The sequence below is a fragment of the Lipotes vexillifer genome, unplaced genomic scaffold (genome assembly GCF_000442215.2).
Source record: "Lipotes vexillifer unplaced genomic scaffold, Lipotes_vexillifer_v1.1 scaffold320, whole genome shotgun sequence".
Lineage (NCBI taxonomy): Eukaryota > Metazoa > Chordata > Mammalia > Artiodactyla > Lipotidae > Lipotes > Lipotes vexillifer.
The window spans coordinates 602,877-620,061 of NW_006785524.1; the positions used below are offsets into that span (position 1 = coordinate 602,877).

Here is a 17,185-nt window from a genome sequence, read left to right on the forward strand (position 1 = left end):
ATATACATATATATACATATATATATGTATATATAAATGTATGTATATATATATAAAAGTGCTGTTGAAGAATGGCTGTAAACACATGCAGAATTATTGACGAATGATGATGTGGCAGAAACATAAGTATGCATTATTTGAAGAAGAAATCCTCAAGTGCAATGACAGCCTAGGCATATAGAAGAGAATGACATGAATAACAAAAGAATTAGAAAATAATGATAAAATCCTTGAATTTTGCAAAAATAACCCTTTTTATGATTATGCTGGGAAAGTCAACCTTAAAGTGAAGGATATGTTGTGAAATCATATGATTTTGTTGGAAACATTAAACCAAGGGGGAAAAAAAACAAGACCATTATTTGCTTTAAGAATTAGTACAACTATATTTATAAACTCTTTTTTTCAAGTTTAAGTAAAATACATTTATTTTAATAATTTTTCAATATAAAATCCAAAAGATCTTTTAATTCATTTTTTAAAAGAAAATTTGATCCCTTTGATTGACCTTTTTCATTCACTTTGAGAATTAACTTTGAATGACCTTTTTTAGGTATGCATTACTGTTAAATAAGTTGGTAAATATTCTGTTTTTACTGGGCCACATTACTGCATATGAGACAAGAAAAGCCCAGCATAAAAGACATCTAGTATAGAAGCATGACTTTGTCTTTGTGCTAGTTTTAAAATATGTCCACTATTTTTTGTATACTTCTTTCTTTTTAAAAAGCAGAGTCTAATTTCTCTGTTTTTGAGTGTGAGCTGGTTAATGATTTGCTTCTAACAAATAGAATAAAACAGAAGTGATGGTGGGTGTACTGGGTTTAATATGTACCCCTCCTCACAAAACAAATTTCATGTCCACCCAGAACCTCAGAATGTGACCTTATTTGGACATAAAGTCTTTGCAGATATAATCAGTTAAGATGAGGTCATAGTGGATTAGAATAGGCCTTCATCGAATGTTTAGCGTCTTTATAAGAAAACAGACATACGGAGGGAAGATAGCCATGTTAAGATGGAGGCAAACACTGGAATGGTGCATCTCTAAGCCAAGAAATGCCAAGAGTTGCCAGCAGCTAACAGACGCTAAGAAAGAAGAGGCAAGGGAGGATTCCTTCCTAGATCCTTCAGAGATAGCATGACCCTGCTGACACCTTGATTTTGGAATTCTCACCTTCAGAAATGTGAGAAAATAAGTTTCTATAGCTTCTTTTTTTTTTTTTTTAAGTTTGATCTTATTTATTTATTTATTTTTAAACATCTTTATTGCAGTATAATTACTTTACAATGCTGTGTTAGTTTCTGCTGTATAACAAAGTGAATCAGCTATATGTATACATATATCCCCACATACCCTCCCTCTTGTGTCTCCCTCCCACCCTCCCTATCCCACGCCTCTAGGTGGTCACAAAGCACGGAGCTGATCTTCCTGTGCTATGCAGCTGCTTCCCACCAGATACCTATTTTACATTGGTAGTGTATATATGTCAATGCTACTCTCTCACGTTGTCCCAGCAGCCACCCAGTTTGTGGCACTTTTCTATGGCAGATCTAGCATAGGATGGCTTTGGTGAGTGCATCATACAAGGCACCGAAGCTTTCTCTTTGTTCTCTCTCTCTCTTGGATATCTCACTCCAGGGAAAGTTAGCTGCCATGTCATGAAGATACTCAAGCAACCTACAGAGGACCCCCTGTGATATGGAGCCGAGGTCCCCTGCAAATGGCCATATAAGTGACTCATCTTAAAAGTGGGCCTTCCTGCCCCAGGCAATCCTTCACATGATTGCAGCTTCTGCCAAAATCCTGAATGTCCCTCCCTGAGAAAGCCTCAGCCAGAACCCCAGCTAAGCAAATTCCAAATTTCTGACCCACAGGAACTGTGTGATAATAAGTACTCATTGTTTCAAGCCACTGAGCCTTGGCGTAATATTTTATATAGCAACAAACAACTAATACCTTTGTTCCCTCAGATATAATTTTCCCACATCCAAAATTCCTGAAGGTGCAACTACAATCACAATGCATTTAGAATTGAAGAGAGATTTCTCCTCCCAAGGCTATTATAATTTTCCATAACTTCATTTCCACTACTTATTCATCTCCTATTTCTGATAGATTAGAAAGTGGGCTTCTTTCTACCATAGAACTCTCTCATAAAGCTCTATCATCTCTGAGATGTAAAGATTCTAAATATGGGGACCTTCAAGATGGCAGAGGAGTAAGACATAGAGATCACTTTCCTCCCTACAAATACATCAAAAATACATCTACATGTGGAACAACTCCTACAGAGCATCTACTGAACACTGGCAGAAGACCTCAGACTTCCCAAAAGACAAGAAAATCTCTATGTACCTGAGTAGGGCAAAAGAAAAAAAGAACAAACAGAGACAAAAGAATAGGGACAGGACCTGCACCTCTGGGAGGGAGCAGTGAAGGAGGAAAGTTTCCACACACTAGGAAGCCCCTTCACTGGCAGAGACAAGGGGTGGGCAGGGGGAAGCTACTGAGCCACAGAGGAGAGCACAGCAACAGGGGTGCAGAGGGAAAAGCAGAGAGATTCCCACAGAGAGGATCAGTGCCAACCAACCCTCACCAGCCTGAGAGGCTGGTCTGCTCACCCTCCAGGGTGGGTGGGGGCTGAGAGCTGAGGCTCAAGCTTTGGAGGTGTGATATCAGGGAGAGGACTGGGGTTGGTTGTGTGAACACAGCCTGAAGCAGGCTAGTGCACCATAGCTAGCCAGGAGAGAGTCCAGGAAAAATTCTGGACCTGCCTGAGAGGCAAGAAGGGGCGAGTGAGGAGAGGGGATTCCTTCCCCGTCTGTCCACAGAATGCAGATCACCACCTAAACGAGCTCCAGAGATGAGCGTGAGCCGTGTCTATCAGCTCAGACTCCAGAGATGGGCATGAAACGCTAAGAATCCTGTGTGCAAGCACAGGTCACTAACCACACCCACCGCCCTGGGAGCCTGTGCAGCCCGCCACTGCCAGGGTCTCGTGATACAAGGACAACTTCCCCGGGAGAATACATGGAATGCCTCAGGCTGTTGCAACGTCACACTGGCCTCTGCTGCTGCAGGCATGCCCCACATTCCAATTATAACTACAGTACCCTTCCCTCCACCTTGCATGACTGAGCAAGAGCCCCCTAATCAACCTAAACAGAAGACTCATACATATGCTGTCTACAAGAGACCCATTTCAGACCTAGTGACACATACAGACTGAAAGTGAGGGGGATGGAAAAGATATTCCATGCAAATGGAAATCAGAAGAAAGCTGGAGTAAAAATTCTCATATCAGACAAAATAGACTTTAAAATAAAGACTATTACAAGAGACAGAAGGACGTTACATAATGATCAACTGATGAATCCAAGAAGAAGATATAACAATTCTAAATATTTATGTACCCTACATAGAAGCACCTAAATACATAAGGCAAATGCCAACAGCCATAGAAGGGGAAATTGACAGTAACACAACAATAGTAGGGAACTTTAACACCCCACTTTCACCAATGGACAGATCATCCAAAATGAAAATAAATAAGGAAACAAAAGCTTTAATTGACACATTAGACAAGATGGACTTAGATGATATTATAGGACATTCCATCCAAAAACAACAGAATACAGTTTCTTCTCAAGTGCTCATGGAACATTCTCCAGAATAGATCATATTTTGGGTCACAAATCAAGCCTTGGTAAATTTAAGAAAAATGAAATCATATCAAGTATCTTTTCCAACCACAATGCTATGAGATTAGATATAAATTACAGGAGAAAAATAGTAAAAAATACAAACACATGGAGGCTAAACAATACACTACTAAATAAACAAGAGATCACTGAAGAAATCAAAGTGGATATCAAAAAATACTGAGAAACAAATGACAATGAAAACACGATGACCTAAAACTGATGGGATATAGCAAAAGGAGTTCTAAGAGGGAAGTTTATAGCAATACAATTCTACCTGAAGAAACAAGAAAACTCTCAAATAAACAACCTAACATTACACCTAAAGCAATTAGAGAAAGAACAACACCAACAAAAAACACCCTAAAGTTATCAGAAGGAAACAAATCATAAGGATCAGATCAGAAATAAATGAAAAATAAATGACAGAAATGATAGCAAAGAACAATAAAACTAAAAGCTGGTTCTTTGAGAAGATAAACAAGATTGATAAACCATTAGCCAGAGTCATCAGGAAGAAAAAGGAGAAGACTCAGATCAACAGGATTAGAAATAAAAGAGGAGAAGTAACAATTGAAACTGCAGAAATACAGAGGATCATGAGAGATTACTACAAGCAACTATATGCCAATAAAATGGACAACCTGGAAGAAATGGACAAATTCTTAGAAAAGGACAACCTTCTGACACTGAACCAGGAAGATATAGAAAATAAAAACAGACCAATCACAAACACTGAAACTGAAACTGTGATTAAAAATCTTCCAGAAAACAAAAGCCCAGGACCAGATGGCTTCACAAGCAAATTCTATCAAACATTTAGAGAAGAGATAACACCTATGCTTCTCAAATTCTTCCAAGATACAGCAGAGGGAGGAACACTCCCAAACTCATTCTGCAAGGCCACCATCACTCTGATACCAAAACCATACAAAGATGTCATAAAAAAGGAAAACTACAGGCCAATATCACGGAGTAAAATAGATACAAAAATCCTCAACAAAATACTAGCAAACAGAATCCAACAGCACATTAAAAGGATCATACACCACGATCAAGTGGGTTTTATCCGAGGAATGCAAGGATTCTTCAATATATGTAAATTAACCAATGTTATATAGGTAAATCAAACAATGTGATACACCACATTAACAAGTTGAAGGAGAAAAATCATATGATCATCTCAATAGATGTAAAAAAAGTTTTTGACAAAATTCAAAACTGATTTATGAGAAAAACTCTCCAGAAAGTAGGTATAGAGGGAACTTACTTCAAAATAATAAAGGCATATATGGCAAACCCACAGCCAACATCATGCTCAATGGTGAAAAACTAAAACCATTTCCTCTAAGATTAGGAAAAAGACAAGGTTTCCCACTCTCTCCACTATTATTTAACATAGTTTTGGAAGTTTCAGCCAGGTCAATCAGAGAAGAAAAAGAAATAAAAGGAATTCAAATCAGAAAATAAGTAAAACCATTACTGTTTACAGATGACATGATACTATACATAGACAATCCTAAAGATGTTACCAGAAAACTACTAGATCTAATCAATGAATTTGGTAAAGTAGCAAGATACAAAATTAATGCACAGAAATCTCTTGCATTCCTATACACAAATGATGAAAAATCTGAAAGAGAAATTAAGGAAACACTCTCATTTACCACTGCCACAAAAAGAATAAAATAAATAGGAATAAAACTACCTAAGAAGACAAAAGACCTATATGCAGAACACTATAAGACACTGTTGAAAGAAATTAAAGATGATACAAACAGATGGAGTGATATATCATGTTCTTGGACTGGAAGAATCAACATTGTGAAAATGACTATACTACCCAAAATATCTACAGATTCAATGCAAACCCTATCAAACTACCAATGGCCTTTTTCACAGAACTAGAACAAAATATTTCACCATTTGTATGGAAATACAAAAGACCTCAAAGAGCCAAAGCAATCTTTAGAAAGAAAAATGGAGCTGGAAGAATCAGGCTCCCTGACTTCAGACTATACTAAAATGCTACAGTAATGAAGACAGTATGGTACTAGCACAAAAACAGAAATATAGCTCAGTGGAACAGGATAGAAAGCTCAGAGATAAACTCATGCACATCTGGTCACCTTATCTTTGATAGAGGAGGCAAGAATATACAATGGAGAGAAGACAGACTCTTCAATAAGTGAAGCTGGGAAAACTGGACAGCTACATGCAAAAGAATAAAATTAAAACACTTCCTAACACCATACAAAAAAATGAACTCAAAATGGATTAAAAACCTAAATATAAGTCCAGACACTGTAAAACTCTTAGAGGAAAACAAAGGCAGAGCACTCCATGGCATAAATCACAGAAAGATCCTTTTTGACCCACCTCCTAGAGAAATGGAAATAAAAACAAAAATAAACAAATGGGACCTAATTAAACTTAAAAGTTTTTGCACAGCAAAGGAAACCATAAACAAGTAGAAAAGACAACCCTCAGAATGGGAGAAAATATTTGCAAAGGAAGCAACTGACAAAGGATTAATCTTTAAAATATACAAGCAGCATGCAGCTCAATATCAAAAACCAATCAACCCAATCCAAAAATAGGCAGAAGACCTAAACCGACATTTCTGCAAAGAATATATATAGATTACCCACAAACTCATGAAAGAATGCTCAACATCACTAATCATTAGAGAAATGCAAATCAAAACTACAATGAGATATCACCTCACACCAGTCAGAATGGCCATCATCAAAAAATCTAAAAACAATTAATGCTGGAGAGGGTGTGGAGAAAGGGAACCCTCTGGCACTGTGTGTGGGCATGTAAATTGATACAGCCACTATGGAGAACAGTATGGAGGTTCTTTAAAAAACTAAAAATAGAACTACTATATGACCCAGCAATCTCACTACTGGGCATATACCCTGAGAAAACCATAATCTAAAAATAGTCATGTACCACAATGTTCATTTCAGCATTATTTACAATAGACAGGACATGGAAGCAACCTAACTGTCCATCAACAGATGAATGGATAAAGAAGAAGTGGCTCATATATACAGTGGAATATTACTCAGCCACAAAAAGGAATGAAACTGAGGTATCTGTAGTGAGGTGGATGGACCTAGAGTCTGTCATACAGAGTGAAGTAAGTCAAAAAGAGAAAAACAAATACCGTATGCTAACACATATATATGGAATCCAAAAAAAAAAAATGTTCTGTTGAGCCCAGGGGCAGGACAGGAATAAAGACGCAGACATAGAGAATGGACTTGAGGACATGGGGAGGGGGAAGTGTGTAAGCTGGGACGAAGTGAGAGAGTGGCATGGACATATATACATTACCAAATGTAAAATAGATAGCTAGTGGGAAGCAGTTGCATACTACAGGGAGATCAGCTAGGTGCTTTGTTTCCACTTAGAGGGATGGGATAAGGAGGATGGGAGGGAGACGCAAGAGGGAGGGGATGTTGGGATATATGTATACATATAGCTGATTCACTTTGTAATACAGCAGAAACTAACAAAACATTGTAACGCAATCATACTCCCATAAAGATGTTTAAATAAAAGATTGTAAATAAAGAGTGGCTGCCACTTTCATAAGTGAGATTTATTAGTTTTATTACCTCAGATACTTCAAAGATCATCTGAAGCGTCTCATAGTTCTCTTGTAAAATGCCCTTAAATGTAGATTCCAACAGTGGCAGTCTCTTCAGTAAGTTTTAGAGGATGTTCAAGGGATGTATGTATGTAGTCTCTGGTCTCCTGGATTCCTCAGAAAGCTCAAGAAAGGCAACTCTGCTGCTCCAACAGCTTTACCAGTGAATATACAAAGGAGGGAGAAGATCCCTGAGAACAGAGGAAACAACTCCCACAAGGATGCGACATAGGTCCACAGAGTCAGGCATTGGTCATTGACTAATATACCGGATTCATCCAGTCCCTGCTGTGTACCAGGGACAGGATCTCAGGTCCCAGGCAGACAAGGAAAACTAAGATAATGACCCACCATTTTCCATCAGGGAGATGATCCCTTAAAAATATCATCTAATACAGTATGGTGAGGACAATAATGGAAATATATACACAGGTCAGTAGGAAATAAGAAGAGATGAAGTGAGTTTACCAAATGTTTTTTGTCCCAGAATATATTTGCCTGCAGGTTTGTTCACCATTGGAAGTTGAATGGGAACCACCTTCGAAGTGATAGCTGCACCCATCTGATCTTGAAGGAGGAGGAAGAGGAAGAACAGGAGAGAAGAAACAAATCTACTTACATTCCAGGCTGAATACCATAGGCTTGTGCCCCTGGGATGAATGAAAGCACTCTGACGACCATCTATGTGTGGAAATCCTGTGCTGGGGCTGCCTGTGGTCAGAAATGCTAGTGAATCTTGTATATCAAGTACTGCACAGTGTTCTAAGTGGTTTGGAAGTGTTAGCTCATTAAATCCTCCTAATAACTTGAAGAGGTAGGTACTATTACTATTCCCACTTTACAAATAAAGAAACTGAGATACAGTAAGGGGCATAGCTGGATTCAAACCTGGGCAATCTGTCTCCAGACAATGCCCCTCCATATTAATCTCTCTTTACTACAGCTGATTTGTCATCTTGATAAAATATGACACAAGGCAGAATTTTAGGACTTTCAGGCAAATCATACAGGTCTAACACTGATGAGCTTGCTATTACAAGAAAAGGCTGGCTTGTGTCTGTGCTACATAGATATGTATAAAAAAGAGTAATGGGGAGGCAGACTTAGCTGTTTTGTGTTTTTGTGACCATTCCCTAAAATAATTAGGAAGCCAATACTGACTCAGATCAATGCATCATTGTGTATATCTTAAGTCTAAATAAATGTTAATGTAATACTTTGGAATATAATTAATTAGGTGTGCTCATAATTTCCTGGTGGGGTAGCCAGATCAGTTGGATGCAAGATAGTATGGACTGTTTAGTGTTATATAATAAACCCAGGACCATTCTATGAGACTTCGGTGCCAGCTAGGGAAACTCTGCAGCTCATCATAGATTTACTTTATATAGAAGCTGCTAAGGAAAAGAGATTCTGAGTCTTAAATCAGCTGTATTGCATCATTCCTTCCCTCCTTAATCCGTGGCTCCAAATAATTTTGTAAGTAGATAAAATTCTTAACACATCCAAGAGTAATATAATCAGAAGACTAATACTACAAGTCTCTTCTCTCCCAGGGAAACCTCTTCCCTCCTGGGGAAATCCCTTCAGAGCACAGATGAAGCAGTCTCCTTCCTAAGCATCTTTTACCTTTCTGTTCGATTAAAGTTTATCTCATTGCAGGAATGGCATCAGCTTTCAAAAAGCTGAGGCTAGTGAATGGACTTCTGGACTTTTAGAGATACAAAATGCCAAAATCTTTTCACATCTGGTATTGCAGTGCACCCTTGCATAGTCTACCCAAACTTTTTCAATGTCATGGCCACTTGAAATATGATAATAATGTATTTTTATCCCATTCCAAGAGGCACTGTTATTTTTAGCACTATAAAATATCTGAGGTTTGTACCTTCCAATTGTTAGCACCTTCCAATTCCTGTCTTCTTGGGGGCAGAAGTGACATGGTACATAAAATCATGCTGCTTCATATAATGGTTGAAATCTTGGGATTTAATGGAATATGGTATTTGTAAATCATGCTAAGGTAAACACATGAAACTGCTTCTGGCTGGAGGAAGCCAGTCTAAGGGCTCCTGTAGCCCCAGGTTCTTGTTAGCACCCCCTTGGAGGCTAAGAAATGCAGTATCTCAGTCATATCTGATTCATTTGTGAGACTCTGTGAAGAGAATATTGACTCCTCAAATCTCAGTCATCCTTCCTGTAAAAGAGATCATAACAGTACCTTCCTGATAAGAAGCTTTTGTGGGCCTTCTGTGAGTTTATGTGCATAAAATACTATTCCTATAATATGTTATCAAAGAATCTTCATTACTTCTTGTCGGTTTTATAGGGCCAGGGCTAGGGGGAGGCAAGTGAGGCATTTGCCTTGGATGCAAAACTTAAGGGAAGCCAAAATCTCAGTGATCAAGATAAATAATACTTTCAGTATTAAAAAAAAAATCAAAACTAATGAAAAAAATCCAGGATGCAAAATAAAAACAAAATTTTAAGCAAAAGTAGGATCTGGGTCTTCATCTGGATGACACACCTCATTGTCTTACCCTAATCTCTGCTCTGTTGGATCTTATTATTTAAAATATTGCATGAAAGTATTATATATCTTGATTTACAAGTTGTTTGGTGCCCCCTTAAATTTTACACTTGAGGCTAGTGCCTCACTTTCTTTACTCTAGTCCCAACTTTGGTTACATTTCTGATGTTGGACTGATTGTTTCTAATTGTGCCTAAATTGGTTTGATGTCAACTCTCTTTTCACTCACGCCCTCATTCAGCAAGCCCCTAGTTTCTGCCAGGTGCTGTGCCAGGCACTAGGGATACACAGTGATGAGACACAGAACCAGCCTGTGGACACTGATACACACAGATACGTACCATATATTCTTCAGGGGTGTTGTAAATGCATCCATTCATTAATTCATCCCACAAGGTTCAGTGAGCACCTGATCTGTATGTGCGAGACACACAATATGTACCAGGTACAACAGGGAACTCAGGAAATGAATAATCAGTTCTATGTGGGTATGAATTTCCTTGTAAAAACACTCATTAACAGTGACCTATCAGGAGGATATAGAGAGAAATCCTTTTGGAATTCAAAATTTGCTGTGGCTACTTCAAATATAGCAACTAGTACAGTGCCTACCAGGTGAGACACACACAATAAACAAATATTTGTAAAATGACTGTTCAAACTAATGAATTCCCATAAGTAGATGGAGATGAAGAGTTACACTCTGCCCACCTGGAATCCCTTTGTTTACCTTGGATGCTGGTGGGCTTGGTGCAATGGAGAGAATCAGACTTTGCAATTAACAAATCTGAATTTGAAACTTGGCTCCACCACTTATTTGCTGTGTGACCTAGGTCAATTTACTTAAACTTTCTGAAACTATTTCCTCTAATAAAGTTAATACCACCAAACTTGTAAGTCTTTAGGGAGATTATGGATCTGCAAAGTATTTTGAGTCTGGCTCATAGGAGATAACTCATTAGATGTGCATTTCTTTCCTTTCCACTTTGTTTCAGAATTTGATGAAAGTGCAGGAAAGAAAGTCTGAGTCAACCTCAGGCAAAGAAAACCATTTGGGAAAGGGGTAGTGAGATTTCATGGCAGCCATAATGCCAAGGGCTCTGACTGCACAAGGAATAGAACCAGTCTGTCTCTTTGCATCAATACCCCATAAACAAGTTGGATACAGGAAGTGAATAATTCAAGTCCATTTCTACAAGACATTCACAAATGGATTGACTTCTCCAGGAAAGATGACAAACTGCGGTCTTTAGCAATAGCTTCCTGATGGAATGTGGGCCTAAAGAAATGCTTCAAGGACAGAAGAAACACATGTGCTATAAGCAGGGAAGTCCTGAGTGCTAGCACAAAGATGCAAATTGGGGCTGTGCCATGAAAATAAAACTTAAACCATAAAATGTCACTCCACATGCAATTTAAGAAACATCTACGAGAAATAAACTTTTGAAAACTGCTCACAAATATTGGTGTATTGGCAAAACATTTCTATGAAAATCCACAGTATGTCATATGCATAAATCTTTCCTGAGTTTTATGGTTCCATATACAAAGTCATAATGTATATAAAGTAGAGGAACATGGAGAACTGGTTCATTGCTTTAACCGATGCTGGTCACATGGACTTGGAATAATCTATCAACCTTGTGCAGGACCAAACAAGTACAATCACCATCTCAGAAGGATCCAAGTGAGTGGCAAAGGCAAAGGCAGGTCTGGTCATACTCATTTTATAGTGTGGCAGGTGGGTGGGGAACAGACTAAGATTTCTTTTCTTTTTTTTTTTTTTTTTTTACGCGTAGGCTCAGCGGCCATGGCTCATGGGCCCAGCCGCTCCGCGGCACGTGGGATCTTCCCGGACCGGGGCACGAACCAGTGTCCCCTGCATCGGTAGGCGGACTCTCAACCACTGCGCCACCAGGGAAGCCCAGACTAAGATTTCTTGACTGCCTGCAATGACCCAGGTCACTGCAAAGGTCATTACATCCATTATCTCACTTCAGATTCTCCACAGCTCTATGAGTCAGATGCTACTGTCCTCATTTCACAGATGAGAGAACTGACACAGAGAGGTTGAGTTACATAAGCAAGAACACATAGGCAGCAGATATTGTACTGGAATAGAAGCCTCAATAAAGCAAGAGTCTTGGACAGCACCGTACTCTCAGCTCTTAAAATGGTTCCTGACACATAGTAAGTGCTGAATAAATATTTGTTGAGCAAGTGAGTAAAGACGGGAAACCCAGGTTCAGTTGATTCTATGTCTGGTGTTCTTCCCAGAGGGTCATGGTGGTGCTGAGAGGAATGAAGCAGCTCATCTGCACAGAAAAGAGGATTCATGGGGGACAATGAGAGCTGCTCCCTCTGAGAGGACAGGTTACAAGCTGCTTCTTCTCCCCAGTGCCTGCCCAGACCATTTCTCCAGACTAGCCTATACTGAATTCCCCTTCCTTGTGCTCTGAAAGTAGTTCATGAGGAGCAAAGTGGAGGCAGCATGGAATCTAGAAAGAGCACGGTGCTCAGAGGTAGCAGACCCAGTTCCAAGCATTGCCACTTACTAGAGTTATGACCATGGAGATGTCACTTAGGCCCTCCAAACCTCAATCTTCTTGTCTCTTAAAAGAGTATAATAATACCCATCTTATTATCTTTATACAGCTTCATAGGCTATATATTGCACAACTCCACACTCTGTAAACTGCCATGTGAATGGTATCCTCTGGAGCTTTACTACAGAGCAGCCCTGCTCCTGGATGGATGAGGAAGTTGTGAACAGGAGAAAAAAGCCACAAATGGAGCCACACAAACCTGAATTCAGATCAGCACTGCCACTCTCAAGCTGTGCAGGCTTGCCTAATTTTCCTCACCTGTAAATATGTATAAGTATGTACCTCATAGGGCTGTTCTGAGGAAGAAATGAATTAATATATGTAAAGCACTTAGAAGACATGTAGTTACTGCTTGAGAGGTAGTTAATTATTATTTTTTATTATGTTATTTTACCATTTTTTATTTTGTATTAGGCCTATTTTAGGGTCTGTTTTCCTGATGAGACTGGAATCTTATAGAAGGTAAGGCCTGTGTCCACTTATCCATCTATCATTATTCTCCCAGTGCTGGGCAAGAACTGGGCCCTTGATAAATATTTGTTGCACTAATCTGAACCAGCTGTTGATAAATAGTAAAAGTGAGTCTTTTTCACCATGTCTCATTATGGATTTTTCCTCTTCTGCTTCACAGACTGGGAAAAGGGAGCCACATACCTCTTATCGTAGTTAAAAGGTTTAGATATCCCTAAACTTTTTTTTTCCCCACCCTTAGTTCTAACTCAAATCCTTTTATTTTGAGAGAAATTAAAAGAGCTTTCTAGCTGGCTGCCAGCCAGAAATCCACACTCAACAAATGAATTTTTTTATGTGTTCTTCTTCTTTGGGTCATACGATTAAGTAGAAGAAATATATAGGCAACCTAGGCTCCCCAGGACCCAGCATAACACAGTCTTTAAATTTTCTTGGGTCAGAGTTAGAGTCAGGATCATGCAGCAGTGAGCTTGTCCATGTTTGTAGACAGCATGCAGATGGACGGACCCTCAGCCATGACCAGAGCCCAGTTCCATTTGAGCAGGTTCCAGCTGTGCTGAATTGGAGGGGAGGATATCAGGTTTGTCCATGGTCTGCACACTATTTTGATGAGTGGAGGTGACTGGCTGCCAAAGAAACTTCAGACAAAAAAAAAAAAACTATTGATTTTCTGAATTATAGTTGACCCTTGAACAATTTGGGGTTTAGTGCCAACCCTCTGTGCAGTCAAAAATCCATGGATAACTTATAGTCCACCCTCCCTATTTGAGAGTCCTCTCTACCCAAAGTTCCACTGTATCTGCAATTCCACATCCATGGATAGTAGTTACTATTGAAAAATCCCCACATATAAGTGGACCTGTGTAGTTCAAACCTACGTTGTTCAAGGGTCAATTGTATTTAGTAATGTGTGTAACATTTTTTTTAAGTAGTAAATATGTGCCAATTATAGTATTATTATAGTACTGGCACTTGCTTATATATTATTTAACTTAATCACCACAGAAACTGAGGTAGTGATAATGAACCTCCAGAATACAGACCCAGAGAGGTTAAGTAATTTGCCCAAAGTCACACAGCTGAAATTCAAGTACTGGTTTGAATCTAATTACCATGTGCAGGGGTAAGCATTTGGGCTCTGGAGTCAGAAGGATCTAGATTTAAATTCTAGGCCCACTTCTCAAGAGCTATTTTGTATTATGGAACCCATTAAAACTTTCTAAGACTCAGTTCCACCACATGTAAAATGAGAATAACAGCTGTATTCATCTTACAGAGCTGTACTGAAGGTTAAATGAGATAAGGCATCTGATTTATTTAGATTCATCTGATTCGTGTCTGCCACAAAGTAAGTGTTCCATCAAGTTTATTTATTTAGTACTACTTTTTAAAATTTATTACTACTGCATCATGCTCTTTATGTAATTCAGATGTTCCCCATTCCCCTCATTCTTAAGAGAGCAATGCCTTTATGAATTTTTAATTTAGAAAGCCTAACTTGTCTCACCTGTTTTATTTAAATAAGAAAGTATCCTATTTAGAAATATGGGGTCTTTATCACTTGTCTTTTGAAAAACTGAAAAGAGGTAAGTGGATACTCAATAGAGCTTGAATCTACTTTACTGCAAGATGTTAGCCTGAATACTAATATATTTTTGTTTAATAAAAAAGAGAATATTAAAAAGGTCCTGTTGATATTTAACTGTATAATAAAACTCATAGAAACAGCTGGATAGAGCGTGAGGCTGTGAAATACAGCTGCAACCTAATACTGTAATGCTGGAGGCCACAGTGTTGCTGCCCAGACCCAGGCTCAGCAGGCCTTTCCGCAGGAACCGGGAGGAGCACTGGGCAGTCAGAGGAGTGGCCAGGAGCCCAGCTGCTGTACGGCAGCCCCACTCCGTGTGCCCGACTGCTGCTTCTTGGAGTGTCTGTTGCACCAAATCCTTTAAAAAGAGACCGTTTCCCAGGACTCTACCCAGCCCGGGTCACCTCCCGGTGCATTTCCTCCAGCCTGTGCTCCTCTCCACTCTCTGTTCCCAGGCTCCTCCCTCCCATCAGCTCCTTGTGTCCACTTCAGGCCTCCCCAGCTTTGGTGATCTGTTACACAAACATGTTTTCTGACTCAGTCTCTGCACCTGCCCTCAGCACACTTCAGATATTTACCCTCCAGTCCTGTGAACTTGACTGTGGATGAAAGACACTCATCCTGCAGTCTGCTTGCTCAGTGGGACCTTTCTTTCATCGTCCCTCTAAAGAGGTCACTCTGGCAAACCTACCATCCAGAATGAGAAACCGAGGCCCAGGTTAAATGATTCACAGTGCAGGGTGGCAGCAGCTTCACCTCTGCTGTGCATTGATTTTCAGTGAGGACAGACTGTCTCTGGCCACTCAGGAGACAGGATTAGGACTGAACAGTGGGCAATAATATGAGTTGAGGCTGGAAAACATTCCTGTGAGGGAGAATTAAATGCATTTCCATGCAGTTTTTAAATGGCAGCAGGTAACCTCTTGGCAACCAGTGTCATAGCACTGGTACGTGTGGTTTATACGGGCTAGTCTTGTGGGAAGCTCCTGCTTTGCTAGGGAGCTTGAATTAACAGAGGGGCAGGCTGAGCACTCACTTCCTAGTGACAGTGGCATCTGAGGAAGGCAAGCTCTGCTCAGGCCATCTTCCCAGGACTGTTGAGAGAGGTTCCCCTCCTGCTCTCTTAGAAGGGGGTACACAGTATAGGGCATCTCAGAGGCTTCTGGGCATATGGCTGAGCTGAAGGCCATTTCTAAGCTTAAGATGATGCCCACAGGGGATACAGCAAACCAGGGAGCGATGTTACCACTGATGACATATTTCAGATCATTTAAAAATCAAAATGGAGAAACTATGATTCAGAAATCCAAAATGGAGCCAGGTGGCCATTGTGCATGTGGTTTCAGACACATTCCTGAATCACGGAGAACTTGAATTTTCTGAGCTATATCAAACTCAAGGACACCACCAGCCATTTTCAAAACAATATCTGCCAGCAGCTGCCAGCAGCAGCCTTGTAATTTCAAAGATCCCTCCCACTTCACAACTGTGTAATAATTTTGAACCCCAACCAATCCTTGCTTCAAAATCACCCTTATGTCTTGCCAGCTCCAATCCTAATTCTTGACAATTTATGTAACCTTGCAGTTCTTTGCCTTTATAACCCTCTCCCATTTTGTAGTCTGGTGGAACACAATTCAAGTGTTTCTTGAATCTGTGTCTTCCAGGCTACAGTCCTAACAAACCTCAAATAGATGCCCCTTTATTTCAATCAGATCTCCATTTCTGAAATTTTAGTTAATATCACTCACATTTACTTACCATTGGTGTGTGCTGGGGTCAGTGTTCCGAGTGCTGTATACAGCTCATTTCACTTAACCCTCACAACTGCCGATGGGAAGGTGCTATTTTCATCCGCATTTTACAGATGAGGCACAGAAAGGTTGAGTAATTTACACAAAGTCACTTGAGAGTTTGTGTTCCTATGCTGCCCATCTTGCCACCCATTTGACTCTGGGGGAGACTGAGAGCAAAACTCAATAGGAGGAGAAGAGGAAAGAATTTCAGCTTTGTATTAAAACTGCCTTGGGGTGGATATGGCTCTGCATCTTACTGCTTTGTGACTTTGAAAAAATTACTTAATATTAGTTTCCTCTTCTAGGAAATGGGGGATAATGCCAGCTTGAAGTCATTATGAGGAGAGGATAAATTAATTAGTGTGACACACAAAGCCCACAGTGCCTGACACACCTGAGTACTCTATATATGTTAGATCTTATTATTATATGGGAAAGCATTTTATAAAATTTGAACTGTCATATACCTTTAACTCCACAATGGCAAGATTGTAATATGCACCATCATTTAAGAAAAGATATTGACAATTAAACTATCACACACCATTGACTATAAGAAACATCTCAATTTTAATGATGCTAAAATGCTAAATATAGTGTAGTATACCTATGTACAAACGACTTAAAAAGAATCTAGGATCCCTTGCCCCTGCCCATCACCCACAGTAAGGGAGGAAAGCATTGCAAACAAACAAAGACAGAGCACCAGTTTTATGAGTGCAGGACCCAGACCACAAGGGGACCGAAGAGCTGCACACAGGTGCTCATCGGCCAGCCCTCTGCTGGTAGGAGGTGCATGAAGGCAATTAGCCCAGGCTATTCTCTTCA

General features: G+C 39.7%; 1 protein-coding gene across 1 annotated transcript in view; it reads right to left on the bottom strand.

Annotated features, from left to right (window-relative positions):
- Window positions 1-17,185, bottom strand: part of CA10 (carbonic anhydrase 10 (inactive)) — a 612,895-nt gene that overhangs the window by 247,549 nt on the left and 348,161 nt on the right. The window lies entirely within an intron of this gene.